The sequence below is a fragment of the Antechinus flavipes genome, chromosome 2 (genome assembly GCF_016432865.1).
Source record: "Antechinus flavipes isolate AdamAnt ecotype Samford, QLD, Australia chromosome 2, AdamAnt_v2, whole genome shotgun sequence".
NCBI lineage: Eukaryota > Metazoa > Chordata > Mammalia > Dasyuromorphia > Dasyuridae > Antechinus > Antechinus flavipes.
In genome coordinates this window covers 454,451,121-454,477,227 of record NC_067399.1, presented here as the reverse complement: position 1 = coordinate 454,477,227, position 26,107 = coordinate 454,451,121, and the positions used below count along the sequence as shown (strand labels likewise).

General features: G+C 36.6%; 1 long non-coding RNA gene across 1 annotated transcript; it reads left to right on the top strand.

Moving 5' to 3' along the window:
• The first annotated feature begins 2,760 nt into the window (after positions 1-2,760).
• LOC127550509 (uncharacterized) lies at positions 2,761-24,473 on the top strand. The gene is made up of 6 exons (XR_007950875.1): positions 2,761-2,810; positions 6,349-6,403; positions 8,603-8,731; positions 12,834-12,895; positions 13,145-13,249; positions 24,099-24,473. It is a non-coding gene; the product is annotated as an uncharacterized LOC127550509 (long non-coding RNA).
• The last annotated feature ends 1,634 nt before the right edge of the window (positions 24,474-26,107 follow it).

The window sequence follows — 26,107 nt, the reverse complement described above, 5'->3', positions numbered from 1 at the left end:
ATTACCCATCATATGTTTTGTAAATAAAAAGCTATAATAATAAAAAAAGAAAGAAAGAAAAGAGTAACTAGAGGACAGATGGGTGGATGATAGTAGAGAAATATGTTCTGTAGATTTATTCCTACAGTAAGGAAAGCTAGATGGATGGAGTAGGAATCAGGGTCTGGAATAAGGAAATCTCATCTTCCTGAGTTCAGATGTAGCCTCAGACATTTACTAGCTGTGTGATCCTGAGTAAGTCACTTAACCCCATTTGTCTCAACTTCCTCATCTATAAAATATGCTGGAGAGGAAAATGGTAAACCATTCCAGTCTCTTTGCCAAGAAAACCCCACATAGGGTGATAGACAACTGAAATGGCTGAACAACAGCAACAAAGTTCATGCTAAAGGTGTTCTTCCCTTCCTTCCCAAAGAAACAAGAGACATCAATCAAGAGATACTTATGAAGTACTCCATAAAGTCACGGATGAGGCAAGCAAAATCAAGTGTTCACTTGTTTAAGAATAGGTTGATGAGGACCACTGACAGGCAGGATGATAGATGAACCTATGGAAATCATCAAAGGAAAGAGAGATTTAGGAGATCAGTGGATGCAAGCAACCCAAGTTTGAGCTTCAAGGTATAGAAGAGATAACAAGAATCAGGGTGTCAAGTTAAGACATTTGGTACAGAGACATAAGAAAATGATCTTAGGTAGCAAAGGATCATGACCCCAGGTTAGAGACTCTGGGCAACCAGCTCTTCCTAATTAGTACCTGAATAAAAGAACTAGAACACTGGAAATGAGAATGGAGCTTCCCCTCTCCCCCAACCATTTTTTTGAATGCTACCTCTCTTCCTGCTGCCAGTGCTTTCAGGATCCATAAATTCATTATAAGCAGCTGAAAACTTTTACAATCTTTTCACTTACCTTAGATATCAACTCCCTATTAGTCATTTCTGTGCTGTCATTTCTAGTATAAAGGTCACTCTCATTTTAAGGAAAATAGAAAAAAAAGAAAAAAGAAAAACATGAGAAATAAGCAGCATGATATTACCTGTATTGTTAATAATCATGGTCCCATCTACACCAAAGATTTTTTTCCCTTCTTTTTCTCTTAACTTAGCTTAAAATAAATAAATAAATGAAAAACTTTGTGTTGATTTTAATTTTTTTCTCTCCAGTCTTAGCCTATGCTAAACTTTAAGATTTCTTACACTACTTTCAAAGAAATATGCCATACTCTCATACTTAACTTCCGTGGCCTGATGCAAATTTTATCTTATGTATATTTTCTGTTTTAAAACTAGGTTGGGAGGGGCAGCTAATTAGAGGTGGGTAGAGGCAAGCCCTGGAGTCTGGAGGACTTGAATTCAAATTAGCCTCAGACTCTTTCTAGTTGAGTAAGCCTGAAGAAGTCGTTTAATCCCGAATGCCTAAACAAACACATAAAACCATAAATAAGTTGGGTGAGGGAATACACTGTACATGTCCTTCAGATAAATCCCATTTTTCCTCCATAACATTGATTCCCTCTGTTTTCAAAATTTTATTCTTGAGTTTCATCTACTTTTACATATTTCTTTGAAAGTAGTATAAACTTTTTTTTAATTAAATAGTTTTATGCCATGACATCCTATTTTTTCTCTGAACTCTTTGAAATCTGCTCTCCCAAAATTAAGGGAGCACGTGCCCATGCTATCCTAGTCACACATTTCTTTTCTTTCTCTAAGACAGAGTCATTACTTTTCCCTGAAAATTGCTATCATTTTTACTCCAGCAACCAGTTTTTCCCAATTAATGAAAATCATATCCAGAATAGAATTTCCCTTTGCTCGTTTCTCTCCATTTTAAAGAATCAAATTACCACTCAACCATTCTCCTGCCTCCTCTCTTCCTCTAATAATTCTTCCAAATCCCCCAGAATCCTCTTCCTCCTCAAACTTTCCTAGATCATTTTTGAGGAATCTCTCCTATGATTTATCACAGCCCTACATTGTATTTCACTTATTTGTGGACATCTTATGGGCCCAGTAGATTATAAATTCTTTGGAGGTGTATACTATATATATATTTTCATATTTGTGTCCTCAGCATAGCACAAAGATTTTGGCACCGAAGATAAAGGAGCATTTCCTCTGTCTAGAATCAGAAGACAAAGATTCAAGTTCCATCTCTGATAACATCCATGTGACCATAGGCAAATCACTGAACTTCCTTGAATCTCAGTTTTCTTATCTGTAGAATTAGAAAAGTTAGACTAGATGGTTTCTGAGGATCTTCTAGATCTATGCTCCTTGCCTGGTGTAAGAACTGATTTTGGAGTGCTGGTGAACCTGGGCCTATAGAAGATTAGTAGGTATTTTTAAAAAAAGAGGATTAAAGAGATAGGCAGACAAGGCCAATCTTACCAAGAATCCAGGGATGTAAAAAGAAAAGAATACTGATCTGAAAGTCAGAAGACCAAAGTCCCAACCAATCCTAGCTCAGCTGTGCAATCTTATATAAGCCAGGAAGGCCTCAGACTATATTGAGTGGTTTTAATCTGGAGTCCATCAATTTATTTTTTAATATTTTAAATTTTCATTTAATTTAAATATTTAATGTTTTTAAATTGTATGTTAATATAGTTGTTTTTCTATATAATTCTCTATTTTATTTTATGTATCTAAAATAATTCTAAGAGTCAATCAGCTTCACCAACTATCAGAGAGATCCAAAATACAATGAAGAGCCAAAGGTCACTAGATGATTCTCTGGGTTTGGAATTTGATTCTCTAATTAAATGACATCATAAAGGCTTCTACATGGACTCTGCTAGACAGCAGGTGAGTAGAGCTCAGTGTTAAGACAAAGGAAATTTTTTTAGGTCCAAGAAGAAAGTTATCTAAATTTTAAATATATCAGTTGTTTCTTCATTCATTTCTTTAAAGTAATCTATTCTGGCCCCTAAATGGCTAAGTGGCTTTCCTTTCTCTGGCTCTCAATCTCTTCTATTAAAATTGAAGGGATTGGACATGATCTCATTAAGTCCTTTCTATCTCTTTAGTTTTTATCATTGTCAGGTTTCTTCACTGAGTCCAACCATTGTCACCAGCTCTGTGTTATGGGGTGGTATAAAGAGAGATAGCCCCAATCTTGGCCTCAAAATCAAGTAATGGAGATGAATTAAAACAAGGAAATAATTCAAGAACCCCCTAGAAGGAGATTTTAAATCAAATGTTATTAGTTTAAATTAGATAATAAGGGCTTTTTTTTTTTTTGAGTTCAGAGAATAGGAAAGAATAGTGTGAGCTGAAGACATCAAGAAAAATTTCCCTAAGATCTTTGAAGGCCTTCTATTGATTCCCCATTTCCCTACCATTATCCCTAAATAAAAACATAAACATAATCCTATTTCCTTATGGAGATTTAGTTGACCCCAAATTCAGCATTAGTAAACTAATGGTAACTGCTCAGCATCTAAGAAATTAGCACACATTAAGTTTCTACAATGTACAAATCTCTAGGCTTATTATTTCATTAATATAGAGATCCCCAAGCAAGAAAATCCATCAATATAAATTAGAATCTATCTATAACATAGTTTTAGAAAACTTCCCAGGGCATTATGAAGATAAGTTACTTATTGCCTAGATAAGTGACCAGTCACCTGATCAATGCTTATCAGGCAGAATCTGAACACAAATTCAGCCATTCTTCTATTTCACCCCTTTATCTCTCAAGGAGTGGACAAATAAACACAAAATCAGGCATTCACTTCTACTGAGAGTTGGTTGTTGTCTTTTGTATGTGAAAAGGAAGAAAATGACACTACTATGTTAGGGTCAATATACAATAAGTACGTCCAACTGTGGCTGATGAGACCAGTACAAGTTCAGGTTTTATCACAGGTCAGACATAGTCTTGTTTGATTAAGGGTTACATGTATGAAGATTTTCTTAAAAGTTAATTTTTGGAAGGAGGGAAAAAGGAAATTTTGGGGATTGAGAAGGATGACATGAAATAAATGTGATAGTATTTGCAAAGCACTTAGCACAGTGTCTAGTAAATAGTTAGCATTTAATAAATGCTTTTTTTTTTTTTTTTTTAAGGGTAACTATATGGTACAGTGGATAAAGGCTGGGCCTGGAATCAGGAAGAACTATGTTCAAATCTGACCTCAGATACTTACTAGTTGACCCTAGACAAGTCATTTAGCCCTGTTTACTTCACTTTTCTCATATATAAAATGAGCTAAAGAAGGAAATAGCAAGTCACTCCAGTATTTTTGCCAAGAAAACCCCAATGGGACTCACAGAAAGTCAGAGAAGATAAGATATATTAATGAGGAGTGAGTATATACTGGGTAAATGGGTATGTGACCTAGGGAAATTCACATGTACAGGAATAGGAATGTTTTAGTTCAAAGAAGAATTAATTGTCCAGTTTGTTTGGAATAGAGAATATGTAGAGGAGAATGATTATAAAAATAAGGCTAAAATGGTAGGTTGGGCCTTGAATGAGAAGAGTTATGAATTCCAATTTGGATTTCATACTAGGGACAATAGGAAGTTTTCAAGCAGATGAGAGATACACGGTTGAAGCTGGGTTTTTTTTAGAAAATTATTTTAGAAGTTGTATGGCAAATAGACTGCAGAGTAGAGAAATGAGATGCAGTAGAGAAATGAACTCAGAAAACTATTACAATAGTTTTTAAGAGGTTTTGAGTTCTAGAAGTAGTATTATGTCCACACAAGTGGAGAGGTGACAGATTGTTATAGAGAATGAGCAAGACAAGGCAACTGATAAAATTTTGGGAAGGAAGAAGTAGTGAGATGTGTAAAGAGTCAAGGACAATAATAAGACAACAAATGTAGTTGACTAGAAGGATGTCTGGAAGTAGAAAGCTGGAAGGATAGCTTTCCCAGGAGGAGGATAAGTTTCATTATGGACATGTTTCAAAGAATAGTCTGAGATGTGAAAATAGAGTTCTAATAATAAATTTGAGCTAGATTTATAGTTTATTATTTATTTACTTAATTACATATTAAATTTAAATTAAATAAATCATTTATTTATTGCCTGAATGGAGATGATTAATTGAACCCCAGGAAAAAGAGATCACTGAGAGTGTAGGTCTAGGTACAGTACTACCATTGATTGATTGATTGGGTAACCAACCTACTCCTGAGGCAACAATCAGACTTATTTACTAGGCTATAGATGTGTTTCAATTCACACTGGTAGAGAACCAATGAAATTATAAGCCCTTGCTTAACTCAGTGAAATAATTATTACTACTAGTAGTGTTAAAAAGAAATAGGGATGTTTAACCTGCAGAAGACAAAAGACTATAATGTGAATGAGATAACAATTAATAGGACTAATGAGAAAGAGAAAAATAGCCATAGGGCGAAAACACCCCCCACCCCAAATCATTATTACAAAATGATTGATAAGAGAGGGATTTGGGGGAGGGGAAGGGAATGCAGCCTGGCATATTTCAACTTAAGATACAGAACCTTTTAACAGATTTGTCCAATAACAGAAGATTTTGCTTTTTGAGTACTAAGTTTTCCATCATTGGAGGATCTTAAGGTCCCTCTCATTTATTTAACATTCCATGATTCTTTCTAGTTGAGCTTTGGTTTTCCTGGCTCATTAGTTGTAGTGAATAATTTATAAGGGGTCTTTTCTCCTCTTTGAATCTAATTCTATCTAGAGGGCAGAAAAAGTAGTGCAGTAGAGACTACCCCTCCCAATTCTTCCCACAAGTCTTCAGAATTTCTCCTTAAAGGTTCTTCCACTTGTGATAAGGCTAAAAAGGCATAGATAGATAGATAAACAAATAAACAAATGAATGAATGAATGAATCTCAGATGAGAAATCTATCCCTTTCTGTTATTCCTGTCCATGTTTATTCTCACTATCCCTTTCACTCCATCCGTGCTATCCTTCTTTTGATTAAGGTCAGGACATTTTGCTGCTCTTAAGAGTAATGAATAAAGTCTTGGATTTGGAATGAAAATGCAACAAAATAATAAGAGCAGCCATTTTTTTAAATGTGGGTGAATATGAAAGATAGGGAGTACTGAAGCTTCAAGTCATCTTCTCACAAAATATGAGGGACCATAAGGATGATAAAATTCAGCTTCTTCACTCTTTTAAGGAAAGTGAGGCCCCCCAAAATTCGAGAAATTTGCCCCAAGTTAATCAGTAGATTAGTAGTAGAGGTACTGCTTGCAACCAGATCTTCTGGACAAGGCTTATGCAAAATTTACCAGAAGGCAGTATTGCTAATTTACAACTTTTTGAACAGTCTTTGTAGTTAAGTGCCTAACTACTCTAATTGTGTTTTGTTGCGGTTGTTATTATTTAAACCAGATCTGACATTTCGCTGACATGGGGATCTTCCAAACAGAAAACTCTCTCTATTAAGGTAAATAAGATCCTTATCTGCAATTTAGAATATTAAAAATTGCCTGGGGCACTAAAAAGATAAAAGACAATTAAGCAGGGGCATCAAATCCATTGTTTCTAGGATCAGACTTCAATTCACTGTATCACCCAGCCTCTCTAGAAGCAGACTCACAAAACACAAAGAACACAGTCCCACAGTACCCGCCCTTTTAAAAATTTACTTCTGAGGGTTACAACATGTTCAAAGTAGTTGGGGGCTACTCGATATGTACCAAGTGGGAGTCATTGGAAGCTGCTCATCATAGGAGCAGAGATTTAAAGTTGGAAGGAACTTAGAAGACATCTGGAGCAAGCCCTTCATTTTCTAAATGGGAAAAGTGAGACATAGAAGGTTAAGCAATGATCCAACATCAAAAGGTCAGAAGTAGTAGAAGCAAGATTGGAACCTAAGTCCCCAGATTTTTTTTTGACAGTACAACTATGCAAAGATATGTACAGGTTTTGAATATGAATTTTCAATTTCTTAAGAAATAAAATTAAACTGAACCAATCAGCAACTAATGAAAAGTGTCAACATTGAAAAATGAGATCTATGAGACAACTCTAATTTAGTAGTTGAGTTAGAGCATTAGAATTCAGCCTCGCTGGCAAAAGAAAGAAAACCAGAGAGAGAGAGAGACAGAGAGAGAGAGAGAAAGGAGTAGTATATTTTAAAAAGTAAAAACCATTTCTATTTTATTTTTAATTTATGGAATAAAACAAGCATAATACAATAAAAAAGATGAAACTGAAAATCCATTATGTACAAATTGCTATTCCTTTTAAATAGACAACAAATTTATCATGTAAATTTTTTTCTTTCTTCTAAACCCTGACATGAGCCATCCCCCCAGCCACCATTACACACAAATATGTGTGCAGATTTTATAAAGCATTTTATAGCAATTATCAGTTATAGGTTTATAGAATGGCCTGTCGACCGAAGGCAAAGACAGTGTTAAAAGGGATTAGTTGCAAACATGGAATGAAGATGGGTACTGAATGCCATCAGGTGAAATCTTTTTGCCAGGCCAAGATGGTAGAGGCAAAATATTTAGCCAATCAATCAAATAAGCATTAAACACCTGCCACATGCTGGCATAGCTATGTGCTGGTCATACAAAGACAAAAATGAAACAGTTCTTGTTCTCTGAATCCTCTAGATAGCAAAACTAGCAATAAAGAGAAGTTATAAGGGATCATGTTTCAGAACTAGGAAGGAGAAAGAAGAGAAGGTGGAAGAAGGAGGAGAGGAGAAGAAGGAGAAAGAGAAAGAGAAGGAAGAAGGGAAAAAGAAGAACTGAGAAGGAAGAAGGGAGAGGGAGAAGAAGAAAGTTGCTGCTAATGGAGTGTGCTACCTCCTGATGTAGTAAACTCCCATCTCTTTGTAGTTGTTCAGAGACTGGACAAACACCTACAATGGATATTGGAGAGAGGATTTTTGCTGTCATGCAGATAGTAACAGCTTCCAATCCATGGGTGGGTAGAGCCAAACAGAGAAGGCTAGGGGGACAGGAATCCAACAAAATTTAATTTCAAAGTGAAGGAAACAGCTTGCAAGCAAGAACGTGCCAGAACCCTGCCTCTACAAGGAGGAATTCACATTAGTATGGCCAAATCTCAATACTTATACCAAAGGCTCTGCAGTGAGCTGTAGCCCTGACAATGAGAGGGAACAGCAATAAAGTGACAAGTTTAATTCATAGCAGTGCTATGACCAGAACACGGATGCTTGTCCAAGTTCAGACAAGGCCTGGTGCTGATCAAAGCAATACAGTAATTATATGATTTTGCCAAAGGGTGAGATCATCTAGGGGGTGAGTGCAAAGGATTGTTGTCCCAGACTCAAGGCATAGCTTATTTGCTGGGCTTTAAGTCTGGAAAACGAGATGTCTCCTATTCTTGACACTGCCTTGGAATGGGTTTAATTAGATGAGATGGCTTCTAAGAGTTCTTTTATCTCTTAAGATTCTATGGTCTTATTTTTCTATGTAACTCCATCTCACATCACACACAATAAACACATATAGACACAAATTTTATTCCCAAATACTTTATTTCATAGTAAGCAAATTTGTTTTTGAAGGATGATCTATGAATTCTGTGGAAAAGATCCTTAACCTAAACTGTATTTCATAAGTATAAATACCAAAACATGACAACTTTCCTTTGCTTCTAGGATTATGGTCAGCTAGGAAATGAATAAGCAATCGGAAAAAAGACCTAAAACCTACCAATTCTGAAAGAACTGCCCTTCATCCTCAGAATCAGATAGTGAAACAATTAAATCTCTGACTTCTTCTAATAGGTAAAAAAAAAAACAAAAAAAAAAAAAAAAAACGTTTGAAATAAAACAAAATAGATTTACCTTAAGTCCAGAAAGTAAGGATGGATAAAAAATGAGAGATAGTCTGTCTTATATGTTGGAATATGCAGTAGACTGGCAGCCAGGAGAGTCCCAGATTTTCGTTTTAAGACCCTTGTATAAGATGCAGGAATCTTCTAGACTTTTCTTATGCTGTTCCTCAGGTTGTAGAAGCACTAGCTTTCTAATTGAACATTGAATAGAATTTTACTTGAACATTTCTAGATGTAGGGAACTCATGGCTTCAAAAGATAACTCATTAATTTGTTAAATAACTAATCATTAGGAAATTTTTGCTTAAATTCTACCCTTGGGTTGTATCCAAAAAGAACAGATTTATTTCCTCTCCCAAATGATGGTCCTTCAGATATTTGAACATGGTCCTCATAGCTCCTCCAGATTAAGTGGCATCATAAGATTTAGAATTTGAAGAGAACTTCAAATAAAAACTGTAATCCCTGAGAGTCACAGATTGACTTTTAAAACCTCAAACTCACATTATAAATATTATATTATATTTTTATTTATTTTGTTAAACATTTCCCAGTTACATTTTAATCTGGTTGGAACAAACTCAGTAGTTGTGTAGGCCTGAAGTTTATGACAGTGAGTTTGATTCTTCTAATCTATTCCAATTCTCTCATTCTATTTTATTTATTTTTAAAATCATTTTATTGTCTATATATAAATATCACCATCATTCCCTATCTACCTCTGCATCCCACTGATTGAGCTTTCTTTTGTGAAAGAGGCAAAAACAACTCTATAGAATTCATGTCTGACAATAATCCACATAAACAAAAGCTATTTGGAATTATTTTTTATTCAATTATTTTTTAAGAGTCTAAACGGGATCCTGAGACAAAAATGTTTGAGAACTTTTGTCCTAGCTAAATCCAAGCTACCTTCTCTCCAAACTAAGCAAAGAAACTGAACTGAAAAATTAAAATAAGCATTAGTTTTTCATAATCTTTCACCTCTCTCCTGTAAGGTAAGAGATTTGTGTTCATATAAGCCTCTTACTGCTTTTCCCATTACTTAGGGTTCAACTTCATTTTGGTGATGCTTTTTTCATTTACATTATTATTTTCATTGCATATACATTTTTCCTTTGGATTCTATTTATTTCTCTGCCTCAGTTCATACAAATCTTTCCATATTTCCCTAAATTATTTATAGTGTTCATTTCTTACTATACAATAATATTCCATTATGTTCATATCCCATAATTTTTTTTCAACTATTCTCCCAATCCTCTCATATTAGAGATAAGAAAACTAAGGTTCAGAGAGTGAAACAATGGCTACACAAATGTATTAAGTAGCCAAATAAAGATTTGAACCTAACTGCTCTAATTCCAAATACAATGTTCTTTCCCTATATCCCTCAGGAAAAGCTCATATTTTCATGGTATTTGCTGGTTCATAAATTATTTTCCTCATATTACCATGAGGTAACACTACAAATATTATTAGTACCATATTATGGATAGATAAACTAAAGTTCAAAGAAGTGAAGGGATTTACTTAGTTTTTAAAACTAGCTGGTGTTGAATCAGAGATTTCAATCTGGATCCTCATGCTCCTAGTCCAATCATTAGTCTTTCTACCATACTGTGCACTAAGGAAAAGCAAGTCAAATATAGCCTCATCATGATAGAGATTAGACCAAATTTGAAATAAATCAAATCAATTTGGTAGGGCTAGTCAATGGCAATGATTGTTTTCCATGCACCAAAGTATCATAATTCAATTAAATTCTATCTTTTACTTACTTTTTTTTGTTGCAAATCTAATGTCTAGTTTAATAGAAGACAACTGTATTACCATATCTGTTTTCATATTCAGTATATTCCAATATATTGTATTGGTTCAAGTATTTGAAGAAAATCTAAGCTCTCACAAATATGTAGTTGAAATAAAGAAAATGATTTTAATACAAAAATAACATCTTAATATTTTGATGCACATAGTTTTGACCTTGCAGTTCCCCATTTAGGGACCTATAGAAACCTGAGGACTGTACTTTGACTAGAAAGCTCAACTCATATGCCTTGGGCTCCCTCTAAAGCAGCAATGAGTTATCTTTTGACTTGAGGGAAAAACAACAGATCCCACAGAGATGCTCTTTATATAACCAATTTCCAAATTCAAACTGTGGTTCAAAATTTATCAATATCATTTCTACCTATTGAAGTTCAATAGGCAGATCTTAAGGACTGGTGTGCCTGTTATTTCTTAATAAATCCAAAACAATAAATGTGTCCCTTTAAATAGAAGGCATCTTCAGGATCTACAAATGATACCTCTAAGACATGGTTTTGAGCCTACTTCCCACTCTAGACATTATTCTCAGGATGCATGCCAGCTATTCCATGAGACTTAGTGTGATACCCAGAATTGGATACAGTATTCTCAGTGTGGTTGGATCACATATATATATATATAGTTGGATAGAGAAGATGCATACACAGGAAATCATTATTAATGCAGGTAAAAAAGGGGGGAGGGGGATAATTAAAACAATACAAAGATAGCTCTTCACAATCTACAGAGAGTTTTCCTCCCTGTAACAATGTGGGTAGACAGTGTAAATATTATTATACCCATTTTACAGATGAACAAACCGATGCTCAAAAATAGATTGTCACCTACCAAGGTCACAAAGCTAAATATTAAAGCCTGAACTCAATACCCAGATCTTTTAGTCAAGCATTCTTTCCATTAGACCACACTGTTTCTCAAGAAAATCAGAGAAGAGAGAGGTCACTGTGGGCAAAAAGATCAGCGAAGGCAGAGTTATAATAACAATCGATTTTTATTTAGATCTTTTTCTAGGGAGCCAAGTATTATCCCTTCTCATTTATGGCAAATAGGGGAAATTACTTCCTTCCTAAGTATCAGTGCCAAGATTGCAAAGCAAATTCTTTGGAGCTTAAGCAAGACATCGAGGCTCTCTAGATCTCTATTTCCCCGCCTATAAAAAGGAAAGCCTATCTCTAAGGTCCCTTCCAGCTCTATCATTCTATTTTAGAGCCTTCTCCTCCCTCTATGTCGGTAATGTCAGACGTGATCTCTATCGCTCACTGAAGTTAGGGGCATTGCTTCTTTTACTATACTATGATGCCTCCTAGTGGATGGTAGGAGATTTGACCTGGTATTTAAAGGAGAAAGGAAGAAATGGAGGGAGGAAGGAAGAAAGGGAAGGAAGGAAGGGAGAAAGGAAGGGAGGGAGAAAGGGAAGGAGGAAGGAAGGGAGGGAGGAAAGAAGGGAGGAAGGGAGGGAGGGAGGGAAGAAGGAAGGGAGGGAGGGAGGGAGGAAAAAAAGGGAGGGAGGAAAAAAGGAAGGGAGGGAGGGAGGAAGGGAGGGAGGGGGAGACAAGCAAAGATGATCTAAACAGGAAGAATAGCATAAGCAAATATTGGAATAGGGAATTAAATATTAAGCTAAGGAGATTGGGTTTTATCCTATTGCAGAATGAAATCATGTGTGTGTCTGTGTGTGTGTACGCACATCTGTCTGTCTATCTCTGTCTCTGTCTTTCTATTTTACTATGTGTCTCTGGATCTATACTTATGTGTCTCTCTGTATCTTTCTGTGTCTATCTGTCTGTCTCTCTCTCTCTTTCTCCTCTCCTCTCTCCTTTCTCCTCTTTCCTCTCTTCTGTCTGTCTCTCTCTTCCCTCCCACCCCCAGCCATAGTTTCTGTGGTGTGTCTCTGTCTCTCTGTCTCTATTTCTCTCTGTCTCTCTCTGTGTCTTTTTCTGTCTCTGTCTCTATTCCTCTGTCCTTTTGAACTTATCTGTGTGTCTTTGTCTCTGTGTATATGAGTCTCTGAATATCTGTCTCTATTTGTCTCTGTGTCTCTTTCTCTCTGTCTTTCCCTTTCTCTTTGTGTCTTTGTCTCTTGTTTCTCTCTCTCTCTTCCCTTCTTCTCCCCTCCTTTTCTCTCCTTTCTGTCTTTGTCTCCCCACCCTGCTTTGTTATTCCCCTCTCTATCTAACCAGCCACAACTTGGCATTCAAATTTATCTGCTTGTGCTGCAGGGATGAAGGAAGCGGAGCTGACACCAAAAACCCTCCGGGAGCAACCAAAGCATCCCCAAGGAGTAGGTGAAAAAGCAAGGAAGTATAGGCATTGCACCTCACTCCCTGTGCCAGCTTGGATAAGTCCCTGATCCCCTTTGGACCACTGTTTCCCCATCTGTAAAAGGAAGGGGCTCTATTGTATGATCTCTCAAATCTCTTCTAAATCTATCATTGGATAGAGTTCTTGTCTATCTATCTTCCCGCTCTGTCTACTCCTTCCTTGACCTCAAACTTCTGTCTTTTTCCTTCCTGCTTCCCACTCTGTCTAGAACAACACAATCTGTTTTGGAAGTTTTTCTGTTCATGCTGCATTGATGAAGACCCTAAGAAGTCTGTCAGCAGTCCTCCCCCAGAAAGGAAACCACAAAAATCAGGTAGGTGGAAAAAGCAAGCAGAGCCATTCAGTTTGCTATGCTATCTTGGAACAAGCCGCTGAATCTTTCTGGATTCCTGTTTCCCGGCTTCTTACAGGGATCGAATGAATTTTTTGCTATTGTTTAATTATTGCAGTCAAGTCTTACTCTTTGTATAGAGTTTTCTTGGCAGAGATAATTGACTTCTTCAATTTTCCAATTCATTACACATATTAGAAAACTGAGGCAAAGTGGATTGAGTGAATTGCTCAGGGTCACCCAATCTGAGTCTGAGTCTAGATTTGAACCCAGGAAGATGAGTCATCCTGATTCCAGGTTTGGTGCTTATCAACCACTCTACCTGGCTACCCTGAACTGAATTAAGTAGTAATTAGATGATCTATAGTTTAGGTGCTACTAGAGAGTGTTAGTCTTGGAGTTAGGAAGATTTGGGTGCAAATACTGCATTGGATACTTTTTAGCTATGTAAGCTTGAGAAAATCACTTCAACTCTCTCTTATCCTCGGTCTCCTTATCTGTAAAATAGAAGTAATAATAGCATCAGTCTTATAGGGTTGTAAAGTCATGCTCAAACCATATGTAAAGTGCTTCACAAATCTTAAAATACTATATAAAACCTATCATCATGATTTTTATTATCTCTAGATGAGAGCTTATTTTAAGTGATCTCTAAATTTTCTCTAGTTTTTACAATCTATGATTTTATGATTTACCAACTAATTGTGTGACTTTGAGAAGGTCATTGCTTTTTTTTCCGGGACTGAGCTTCCCCATCTACAAAATTAAAAGCTGAACTGAATGACCTATAGGGACTTTCCAGCTTCTAGGATACTTTTGGAAGTAAATCCTTCAAATATCAAGGGGCTTCTTCTCTGTTTTCTGGAACTTTTTTATTCCTCCTATTTTTAAAGCCTCAGATAAAGCTCTGTATCAATTACATTAATAATTACTCAAAGTTTACTTCTACTTAGACTTTAAGGTTTATAAAAATCCTTCCTGAAAGAACCCTGTGCAGATAAACTTATCATCATGTCCATTTTACAGATGAGAAAATTATAGTTTGCAAACATATATTGTATCTAGGATATACTGCAACATATCCAACATATATAGGACTGCTTGCCATCTAGGGGAGGGGGTGGAGGGAGGGAGGGGAAAAATCGGAACAGAAACGAGTGCAAGGGATAATGTTGTAAAAAAATGACCCTGGCATGGATTCTGTCAATATAAAGTAATTATTAAATAAATAAATTTTAAAAAAGAGAGAAAATTATAGTTTAAGAGAGGATAGAGATATGATGAAGAGGAGAAAGCACCAGGTTCAGGAATCAGCAGATGTGTGTTCATATTATGGTTGGGCAACAAACCACCTGTGTGACCTTGAAAGGAGAAAGGTCAAGGCCTAAGCTTTCTCTCTATAGGATCATGGATCTAGAGAACTGGAAGAGGCCTTACGAGCTTTCTGATTCAATTCTCCCATGAGGGGATGGTAAACTCAAATTAGAGATGAAGAAACTCAAGCCAAAAGAGAGTTTAAGGGATCTTCTCAACATCATACTTAAAGTGGAACTGGAATCTGCATCCTTTCCACTGGATACTGCTGCTGAAATTTCTAAGATCTTTTCTGATTCCCCTACTTGATGAGACTGGAGACTAGGGGAGATTCTGTGGGATTTCTGCCATCGCACAAATATTAAGTTATCAATCATCGACCAAGGACTGCAAAGGAGTTCAGAGAACATTCAGCCCAACTCCTCTCCTACCCAATTCCATTTTGCAGATGAGGAATTTGAGAGCTCCAAAAGTTAAATTCTCACCTGGCCTAGGGTCACAAAGGCAATTAGCATCAAATGCGAGTCCTCTGACATCAGAGCCAGTGTTCTTTCAACTTTATCATACCACTCTCATGGTGTCACAATTAGATCCCAAACCCTGTTCTCTTAACTTCTAAATCCAATAATTTTCTCAAGTTCTCTGTTTGTTTCTCAAGGCCAAGTCAGGTTCATGCAGAAGAATTCACCTAGATGGGATACTCCCCATTCCTTCCTGATAATTGTTTTTGGGATTTTTATTTACTTTTTAATTTATTTGTTATTTATTTGTTTTAGACAGGACCTTTGTTTTCACTAAGGGCAGTTAAGTGGTACATTGGAATAGAGTGCTAGGCTGGAGTCAGGAAGACTTCCTGAGTTCAAATATAACCTCACACTTACTAACTCGGTGACCCTAGGCAAGTCACTTAACTCTGTTTGCTTCAATTTCCTCATCTGTAAAATGAACTAGAAAAGGGACTGTCAAACCACTTTATTATCTTTGCCAAGAAAACCCCAAATGGGTCACAAAGAGTCAGACATGGCTGAAATGACTGAATAACAACCATTTATTTCACTGGTATTCCCAGTATGGATACTCCTTCTGCCTTTGAAGACCAGCTCCACAACTAGCCTCAGAGATCTGGGTAGGCTATTAGGAATTTCAATGATCTGACTAGGGTCACACAATCAATATACTTCAGAGTATACTATCTTTAAAACTGATCTTTTTAACTGTCAAAGCCAATCGATACACACTAGACCCCACTAATTCTTATTTGTTACTTCATGTATACCTTATGTATACCATTTGCTTTTCTATAAGATTCAAATTCGACCCCCTCTTCTTACCCCATTCTGAATGGCAGGCAATGTAGTTTAGTAGAAAAGGGACCCTCCCTGGCCTCTCCTGATACATCTTCATTTCACTGTTAATCAAGCAGTTAAAAATCTCTTGTGCAGCATCTGCTATGTGCCAGCTTCTATGCTAAAAATGGGGGATTCAAAAAGGGGCAAAAGATAGGCCCTTCCCTCAAGAAGCTCACAATCTAACGGGGCAGACAAGCAAACAAATAGGTACAAACAAGCTCTATAGAGAATAAAATTATGGGCAGTATAGCAGAAAGATGTGATTCCAAACTGCAATCAATTGCCTTCACCCAACCAATTCTACCCCCATTACCCCAGACAAGAAGTAAAGGGCCCAATTGAACTATCGCCTCTCTCTTCCTAACTTCTGTGTTTCTCTTTATATGAAATATCCTATAGGGTAGGGATACTTAACCTGTGAACTTGGATGGGGAAAAATACATTTTTATTTCAATATAATTTGTTTTTTGCAATCCTATTTATTTTATATATTTAAAAACATTTTTTTCTGAGAAAAAAAAATCTATAAGTTTTGTCAGACTGCCAAAGAAGGCCATCTTACACACACACACACACACACACACACACACACACACACGAACACACGCTGAGAAATCCTAGCCTAGAAGAGACAACTGACATGGTTTCATTTCTCTCTTTGTTAGCTCTACCTATCTGGCAGGTAATAACTTAACAGATGCTTGTCAATGGCTCAGCTGGTCTTAGACATCACCTTCCCGTCAGTCACCACAGATCATAACTTCAGATTCACACTTAAATGGTCCATCTCCCTCACCTCTGCTATACAATTCTGTCAAGTCTGGTCAATTGTATTTCTACCACAACTCTTACATCTTTCTCCTCCCCAATCACATAGTTACTACTCTAGTTCAGGCCTTTCTCTTAGATTAAAGCAATAGATTTTTTTTAGGTAATCGAGGTTAAGTGACTTGCCTAAGATCCTACAGCTGATGTCTGAGGCCAAATTTAAACTCAGATCCTCCAGATTCCAGTATTCGTTAGCTGTCTCTTAAAACAATAGCTTTCTAATTGATCTCCTTGCAACCAGTCTCTCCCCTCTTTATCTTCCACCTAGCTGTCAAGTTGATATCCCTAAAACATAAATCTGACTGTGTTATGCTCCTGTTCAAGAAGTCAAGGTTCTCCATGGCCTCTAGAATAAAATCTATAGATTCCTCAGTTTGCTATTTAAATCTCTTCATTAGCTAGCTCCAACAATCTTTTCCAAATGTATTTCAGATCTGTTCTCATCATCATACATGCAAGGTTACAACCAAACTTATCTACTTAGTGGAGATCACATACAAGACAACCCATATCCCATTTCCTATCTCCATGCCCTTGTAAAAGCTGTCCTCCATGTTTGGAATGCTTTCAGTTCTTGCCTTCTCCTCTTGCAATCCTTAATTCTGATCAAGTCTCAGCTCCTAAATAAAAGTGATCCTCCTGAGGGTTAGACTTCCCCCACAACATCACTTTGTACATAGAGTCTGAAAGTGCACCAAGACTTTTGGGACGCCTGGTATTTTGTATTTTTTAATTTTTGTGTTTATTTTCCCTCTCATACCTATATACCACTACCAGTAGATATGTAAGTTCTTTGAGGGCAAAAACTATTTTACTATTATTCTTTGTACTTTAAGCACCTAGTTTAGCATAGTACTACAGCACACATTTGGTGTTTAATAAATGCTTTTGAATCCAACAGAATTACTTGATGTGCCTCTTCTCTATGGCAAGTTTAGCTTTGCTCCTTCTGGCCCAATGGAAAAAAAAAGTGTTTCCTACTTCCTGTGTCCTCCTTCCCTGTGGCCCTTCTAAACTACTAAGTCTGTGAAAGGCCCCTGACAAGATATCAGTTGGGAACTTGAACCAAATGATTCTGCCAGGAAAAGTGTGTTCAATTCAGTCATCTACCCTTCAAAGTCTGTAGAGGACTGAGATGCTTCCATGGAAAACAAAAAGTTAGTGAACTGCTGCCCAACCAGCTTGAATTATTTAGTTGCTGGAATGTGGGTGAGTATTACATGGAAACTAAAGCCAGGTCTCTCCAGGTAACTTCAGCTCCATAACCTAGACTCAGCTCTGCTTAATTCTCAGATCATTTCTCCATTGTGTCCTTATTCACTCTTGGTCTTGGGAGCCCAGAGCCTTAATTCTAACTAGAGCTGTATTTATAACACACTTTAAGATTTCCAAATTGTTTTACAAATATTACCTCATTTGATCCTACCAGCAGCCCTGGGAGATAGATATTATTATTATTCCTATTTTATAGTTGAGAAAACTAAGACTAAAGTTAAGCGGCTTGCCCAGAGTCACACAGCTCTTACGTGTATGAAACTAGATTTGAATTCTGGTTTTTCTGCTTGCAACTCAAATGCTCTTAATCATGACATCACCTAATACCCTGTGTTTAGAGCAGAGGGGAATTCTAGTATGTAATGGTAGAAGTGCAGAATTCCCATTTAGATCCTGCTTTATGGCTCATAAGGCCTTCGTGAAACAGTGACTTAGTATTACTTCCTTTTTACCAGTGATAAAATTGAGTCCCAGAGAGATTAAACTGTGTGAACTATATCATTGTTCAAGAACACAATTGCAGGTGTTTCCTGTTAGCCTCTATGATTTCCTTCCCTCCTCAGTTCATGAGCAGTAAAGTAGGAGACGGGATAGGAACTGAATCTGTGATTTCATAGATGTTAGAAACTCTCAGATGAGGAAATTCCCTCTACCAGTCCACATCTGCACTTTATCTTAGAGAGTTGTCTGGGTCTCAAAAGAGTTTAAGTGACTTGCCCAGGATCACACAGCCAATAAGAGAAGCAAGGCTTGAAGTCAGTTCTTGATTTCAAAGCTAGCTCTCTAACCACTGTTGCACCATCCTTCTGGCACTCTTGGTAGTAGAGGGTCAAAAAGCTTGATCCAACTCAAAACCCCCTGAGCAAGTATATCACCACATTAATAGCATGGAACATGAATGAATATTAAAAATGAAAATCTTGAGTTGACAAGTTGAGACATCTAAGTGGTACAATGCATAGGGCACTGGGTCTGGAAGCAGGAAAACCTAAGTTCAAATCCAGCCCCAGATACTCACTAACTTTGTAGCTTTAGACAAGTCATTTATTTCTTCCTGCCTTAGTTTACTCGATTGTAAAATGGGGATAATCACGGTACATTTCACAGAATTGTGAGGATCAAGTGAGATATTTGCAAGGTGGCTAGTACAATTTCTAGCATATAGTAAACATTTCCCAAATGCTTATTCCCTTCCCCATCAAAGTTTATTCAGTGTAATATGTTTAATAGAAAAAGGATAGAGATAATATATTTCAGAAAGGTTGCTATCAAAAATGGTTTCCTAATTTTTTTATGTTTAATCATCTAAAAGATTGTGGTTCAGTGCAGGCAGCTGGAAATTCATTTCTTTTAGAACTGCTTGAGATGCTCTAGAGTACATATATGTGTGTGTGAATATATTATTTATTTAAATCTTGTATATATATTTTTTCCTCTGAGCCTATGATTTCATAGTAATTTCAGTTAATTTTGACATACAAAGCATGGCAGAAACTTGTTGTATTACCCCCCTGATTCCCATTCTAAATTCAACTTTAAAATGCATATAATTAGTTACTTGTGCTCACGAGGCTTGTGGCCAAATGGCAGAGATGGGACGTGGAACCAGGAAACAAAAATAGATGGAGGAAGAGAGAAGGAAAGATATAAATAGAAAGGAGTTAATAGGGGGTAACTATGTCAATCACATTTACCATAGGAGCTAAGGTGATTTCTCTCAAACCCTCATTCCAAACTAAAATCTTTTTTCCTTGATAGTCTCCCAAATACAATGAGTTTTCCTTTGTCTACAATGGAAATGATTAATTCTAAACAGTGTTTTACATGCAAAGCATTGTGAAAAATCTAAAATATTTGTGTGAGATGTCACTAGTGACATTATATTAATGATTATTATTACTATTATTTTTGAGGCATAAAGTAAAATTTATAAATAAATTAGAGGCGGTGTTATAACAGAGAGCCAGTCTCAGAGTCAGGAAGATCTGGTCAAGTTTCAATATAGCTTTTCAGATGACTGATTACTTACATATCCAGGACTTGGGGCCTTAATGTTTCCATGTTCCTAAAGAAATTCTGTGACTTGAAGGGATATTGTCCTTATCTGAAATTCCATTATCAATTAAATCACAGGTTTAGGGCAGTGTCTCAAGTCTTAATATAAACTCAAGAATGAACTAATATTTTCGGGACACCCTTGCATGTATATGTGTGTGTAGTTATTATTGGCAGGCAATAATGACGGATATTCCAATAGTAATTTTGAAGCTTATGGCACTTTTTAGTGTTCAAAATACTTTGTAAACATTTTTCTCACTCAACCTTCCCAGCATTAAGATATAGTGGAAAGGAATCAGATGGTGTGGATTCAAATGTGATCATTGCCACTTCCAATCAGTAAGGCCAGAAAATAAAATGAACTTTCAAGTTAGAAGATCTAGTCCATAGTGTCCCTGTAATATTTACTATAGGACAACTTGAGGCAAATCAATTAATTTCCCTGGCCTTCAATTTCCCCATCATGGCCTTCAAAATCCCTTCCAACTCAAATCTATATGCTCAATCATTTAACCTCCTTGGGCTTCAATTTTCTCAACTATAAATAGGAAGGTGAACTAGTTGGCCTCTAAAGTCCAACTCCAAATTTATGATTCTATGAATAATACTGCTAAATAAACACTGTAGATATTATCTCCTTTTTACAGAGCAGGAAACTGAGGTTCGATGAACTTAGGTAAATTGTGCCTGATCACATAAGTGGTCAAAGCAGAATTTAAATCTTCCTAGTCCCCATTCTATATTTTGTCAGTTTCATTTATATGGATTGTAATCCCTAGATTATAAATGCTAGCAAACTGTTAAGCACCACTAGGCAGTTAATTATTTTTTTATATAAAGACGAGGGGGAAAGAACCCCAAAGGAAAAAAGGGAAGGAAAATCAACTTTCCACTAATTTTTGTTTTAATCTGTTTTGGTCCAGATGCCTAAATTCATGAGAATTGGAAACTACCAACATGGGAAATCCCTCAAACAATGCAGCTCAACAACCATTCTGTAATTTAATTTCAGAGAACTACACAGAGAAATTAAACAATGTGTCCATGCTCACAGAACTAGTATGTGTGAACTCAAGTGTTTCTGAATCCCAAATCAGCCTTCATTTGCTAGATTATTGCTACTTCTATATAATCTTCATTCTTAGATGAGTTTTCAAGATGTTGTTTGACGCTGGACCATATTTCAAAAGTATACAATTGATCAATAAGCATTTATGTGCAAAGCACTGGGCTAAGCCCTAGGGACACAAAGAAAAACAAAAACAGCACCAATCCTTAGAGAGTTTAAATAAAAAGATTTTTTTAATAAAAAAAATTTTATATAACGATATCTATATATGTATATACATGATATTTACAAAATAGGTAGAAGATAAACAATTGGAAAGGCTTTAGAAAGTGGCCTTTAAGTTGACTCTTGAAGGAAGCCTTGGGATTCCAAAAGAGAGAAGGAGGAAGAGAATGTTTTAGACATGGGGGACAACCAATACAAAAGCAGAAATGAGAGACATCAGAAACAGAGGGAAGCAGGCTGTGTAGCTAAGTCCTGACATGCATGATGGGAGGGGTAGAAAGGGACACTTTGTGTAGAGTTTAAAATACTACATGGAGAATTTTATATTACATCCCAGAAGTAAAAGAAAGCCAGTGGATTTATTGAATAGGGAAGTAACATATGTGCTTAGATCCATATTTTAGCAACCATGTGGTGGGTGGGTGAAAGGGTGAAATTCTAGACAAGGACAATTATAAAGCGACTTCAATAATCCAGGTGGGAAGGGATAAAGGCCTGAACTGGCATGATGATTGTGAGAGGAAAGAAGGTGAAATAAATAAGAGATGCTGTGAAAGGAGAAATGATATTTGGTAATAAGATGTGGGGGTGAATGAAAAAAGTCAAGGATGATGCTGTCGTTGCAAGCCTGGACAATACTTTCAACTGTAATAGGGAAGTTCAGAAGAGAGAAAAACTTGGGAATAAAGAGAAGGAATCTGGTTTTGGAAGTGATGAGTATGACATATTTATAGATCCTCCACTGAATTCAGGTCTGTTAATTGGATACATAAAAGTCAGGCATGGAAGTTAGGAAGCACATGCATAGAAATTAGGGACAGGACACTATGGCCTTAACTCAGAGCTCTATCATTTATTTGCTATGTGACCCTAGACAGATCAATTTCTCTTTCTGGTGGTTTCCTCCTATGCAAAAAGAATTTGGAGTAGATGATCTCAAATGATTTTTTCAATGCTGACAATCTATGATTCTATGATTTATTAGCACTATTTTTTAAAATCACTTTTCCTCTCTGGAACTATGTTTCCATATATAAAATAAAGGGGCTGAAGTACATAGTTTCTAGGATCACTTCCAGATTTAAACATTTCAATATGGGGACCTTTGGAGACAATCTTTCCTCCAAATGGTGACTCTCACAGGAAGAGGGGGAGGAACAAGATTTTAAGCACTGTAACAGGTTGGTTGAGGTCTGAGGGAAGAAGGTTTAGGACAGTCCTTTAACTCCATCACAAAAAAAAAAAAAAAAAGACTAATTTCTCACTTGGTATAGTTTCCTCATCTATAAAATGAGGAGAATGAACTAAGTGATCTCAACAAATATGCATTCCAATAAAGTCTCAACTTTTATAGGATCATCCCTAAATGTTGATAGCAGAAGCAGGCAATTCAGTTAATCTAAGAGATTAATTTTCTTTGGTGACCAATTAGAGAATTCCATGTGAAGGAGCGTTTCTTCTCTCTGAGTAATCCCAGAAGTAGAGCATTGGCAGTTAGCACCAGAATGGAGATAGCCACACCCTCTTTTGATGGATTACAAAGCAGAAAAACCTAAATATAATAGCACTACACAGATCTAATTTATTTGTTTCTCATAACAACCCTAGCAGATAGGTGTTATTGTTATACCCAATATATAGATGAGGAAACTGAAGCTGAGAAATGTTTGGGGACTTGCCCAAGATCACAGATAGCAGGTGTCCAAGGGATTTGAACTAAGATCTTGACTCCAAGTTCCTTTCTCTTGCTATCAAGAGCAAGTTCTTATTACTGTTCACTCAAATTGAGTTTAGATTATAGGTCTCAGCTTTCCTTTGGGGAGCAAAGGGCATACAAATAATAAGTCAAGAGAGATGAGGGTTTAAGAAGTTCAGGACCAAAAATAAAATCAAGGCACAAGTAAATACAGGAGAAATCTAACACTGAGGCAAAGTAATGTAGCTCAAGCAGGAACTTCTTAATGGTCTTTCTGTCCAAGCCGAAAGAAAATAAAAGCAAGCCCCAGGTAATCCAGACTATAAACCTGTGGTGAGGAAAAAGAAGATAAAAGTGTTTATATTTTATCTGATTGGAAGAGGGAGAGGTAACTAAAGGCAGATTCTCCCACTTGCTTGACTATCTGCAATTTCCACTTAAAAACTCTCAAATGCTAATGGAAAAATTATAATTCAATCTGCCTTCTGAGTTTATCAGTTCTCTCTGGAAGTGAATAGCATTTTTCATCATGGGGTCCTTTGGAATTTTCTTGGATCATTGTCTTGTTCAGGGTAATTAAATCTTACACAGTTGGTCATTATAATTGTATTGCCTGGTTCTGCTATCACAACAACTTTATTTTAGGAGGGATAGAGAGGTAATCAGGATTAAGTGACTTGACCAGAGTCACATAGTCCTCATTTTGTATCAGTTCATGTAAGTATTCCCAGGATTTTTGGAAACCATCTTGCGCATCATTTCTTATAGTGTTTCATTACATAGAACACAGAATATTGGAGTTGGGCAAGACTATATTTAGAATATAGGCTCTGATAAGTGGAAGGTGATCATCGAGTGTCCCAACTCCTTCATTTTAGAGATGAAAACTGAAATCTAGTGAGTGATTTGACCTAGATAAAACTCAAAATTAGCATCAGACTTAGGGCTCCTGATTTATCCAGCACCTTTTCCACAGCCTTTCCACTAATCACAGCACTTGTTTCTTTGTTCTTTCAGATGTAAAGGTACAAACATCTTTGGAAGATTATTACAGCAAAAATCTGGGCAGGTACACTGGGTATACAAGTTCCCAAGCCTGCTACACAAGGAGGCCCTGATGGTTCTAGTTAGTGCCATCATCTGAAACTACCTAAGTTCTCAGCTGATGGTGATTTAGAAAATATATCTCCTAAGGGAGAAAAAAAATGTATTGTGATGTAAAGCAGGATTAATGAAGACCAAATCAGAAACTTCCCTAGGGGAGATGAAATGGTCCGATCCTTCCCTGCAGTATACACACACACACCAAAAAAAACCTTCCAAAACCTTACATCTGGGGCATCCTATCTCTGAGGAATAGCCACCAATTAAAGCTGTTACATGATATAAACATATCTGTGCACTCTTGGTTCTATCGCCAAATAGTGTTAATTCAGACCATAGAGATAAGCAGCTCTTTTAAAAAAAAAAAAAAAGGAAAATAATTCAGTTTTGTTTTATTACTCTCAAATCTTGTCAGTAATTAAGACTAGGCCATCAGAATCCTGCCTAAGTAAAAATCCTTACAGGATCTACTTAAAGAACAAGCAGTTGTTTTATCATTAGCTTAACTCATTAGTTGTGTATATTAACTGATCTATATCTGGCCACTGGACCCAGATGACTCTAGAGGGGAAAGTGAGGCAGGTGACTTTGCCCAGCCCTCCCTCACTTAAATCCAACTCACTTGCTTGTCCCAGCATTACCTTCCTGATATCATGGTCCTCTTTGAGAACAAAGACAACACAGCCTTTCCACCAACACTGTGTATTTGTTTATGTATGCCCTGAATTCATCTGTGACCATGTTGTTTTCCCCACAGCTAGTAAAATGTAAATTCTATGAGGGTAAGGACTATCCAGTGTCCAGCACAGTTATTGGCACTTATTAAATGAAGAATTCGGGATCAAGAACAAAATAAATTTTGGTCTTGCTATGTTGAGCGTCATTAAATCAAACTTTCTGGGAGTACAGGAGGACAGGATTACTCGGGAGAACAGGCCCCAGTAGCTCTGTTCTTATTAGAACTTCATGACTTTCAGATAGGAAGAAAAAGAAACTATTGCTAGTTGTTAAACCAGTACTCATAATTTTCAACAATGGTTTTATGGCCAAGGTTCCTGAAAATAGGTTGAAAGTGGTAAAGACCTTAGAGATCATATATCATAGATTTAGAAATGGAAGGACCTTGAAAGGTCATTGAGTCCAACACCCACATTTGAGTTGACTTGCCCAAGATCATACAGGTAGAAATTATTAGAGATGGGATCAGATTTATCACAACAACTTTATTTTAGGAGTGGTGGGGAGGCAATCAGGATTAAATGACTTGACCAGAGTCACATAGCTAGTATAGTGTCTGAGTTGACACTAGGTCACCTGGCTATCTTTAACTCCTTTATTTTTTTTTAATCCCCAAAAGATTAAATGATAAACTCACATCTTCTCAACCCAAACCCATGTGGCCAGGCGTAGTTGGATATAAAATGAAGATAGAAAGAAAATTCAACATTCTTATAAAATTAGAATATCATCTCAAAGGACTTTAAGAAATTATTTAATCTCACTTCTTGTCCCTCATTAATTCTGTTCACCCTTCCTTCAAAATATTTAAACTGGCATACTTGCTGTTCCCCATATACAACACTCCATCTTCCACTACTAGTCTTAGTCCAGGTTGTCTATCGTGCCCAAAATCCTCTCTAGACACATTACTGCTTTGTAGAATCCTTAGCTTCCTTCAAAATAGTTTATGGGCTACTTTCTTAGAGGTGTTTCTTCTTGATTCTCCTAGTAGTCATCCCTCTTTCCAGAAAATTACTTTGTACTTATTTATCTATGCACATTCCTTTTGTCCCCATTGGAATGTAACTTCTCTAAAATCAGGGAAGATTTTATTTCTAACTTTGTAATACTTGGATAACACCTGGAATATAGGTACTTGATAAGTGCATGATGAATTGACTAGGGGCAGGATCTATTTAAAC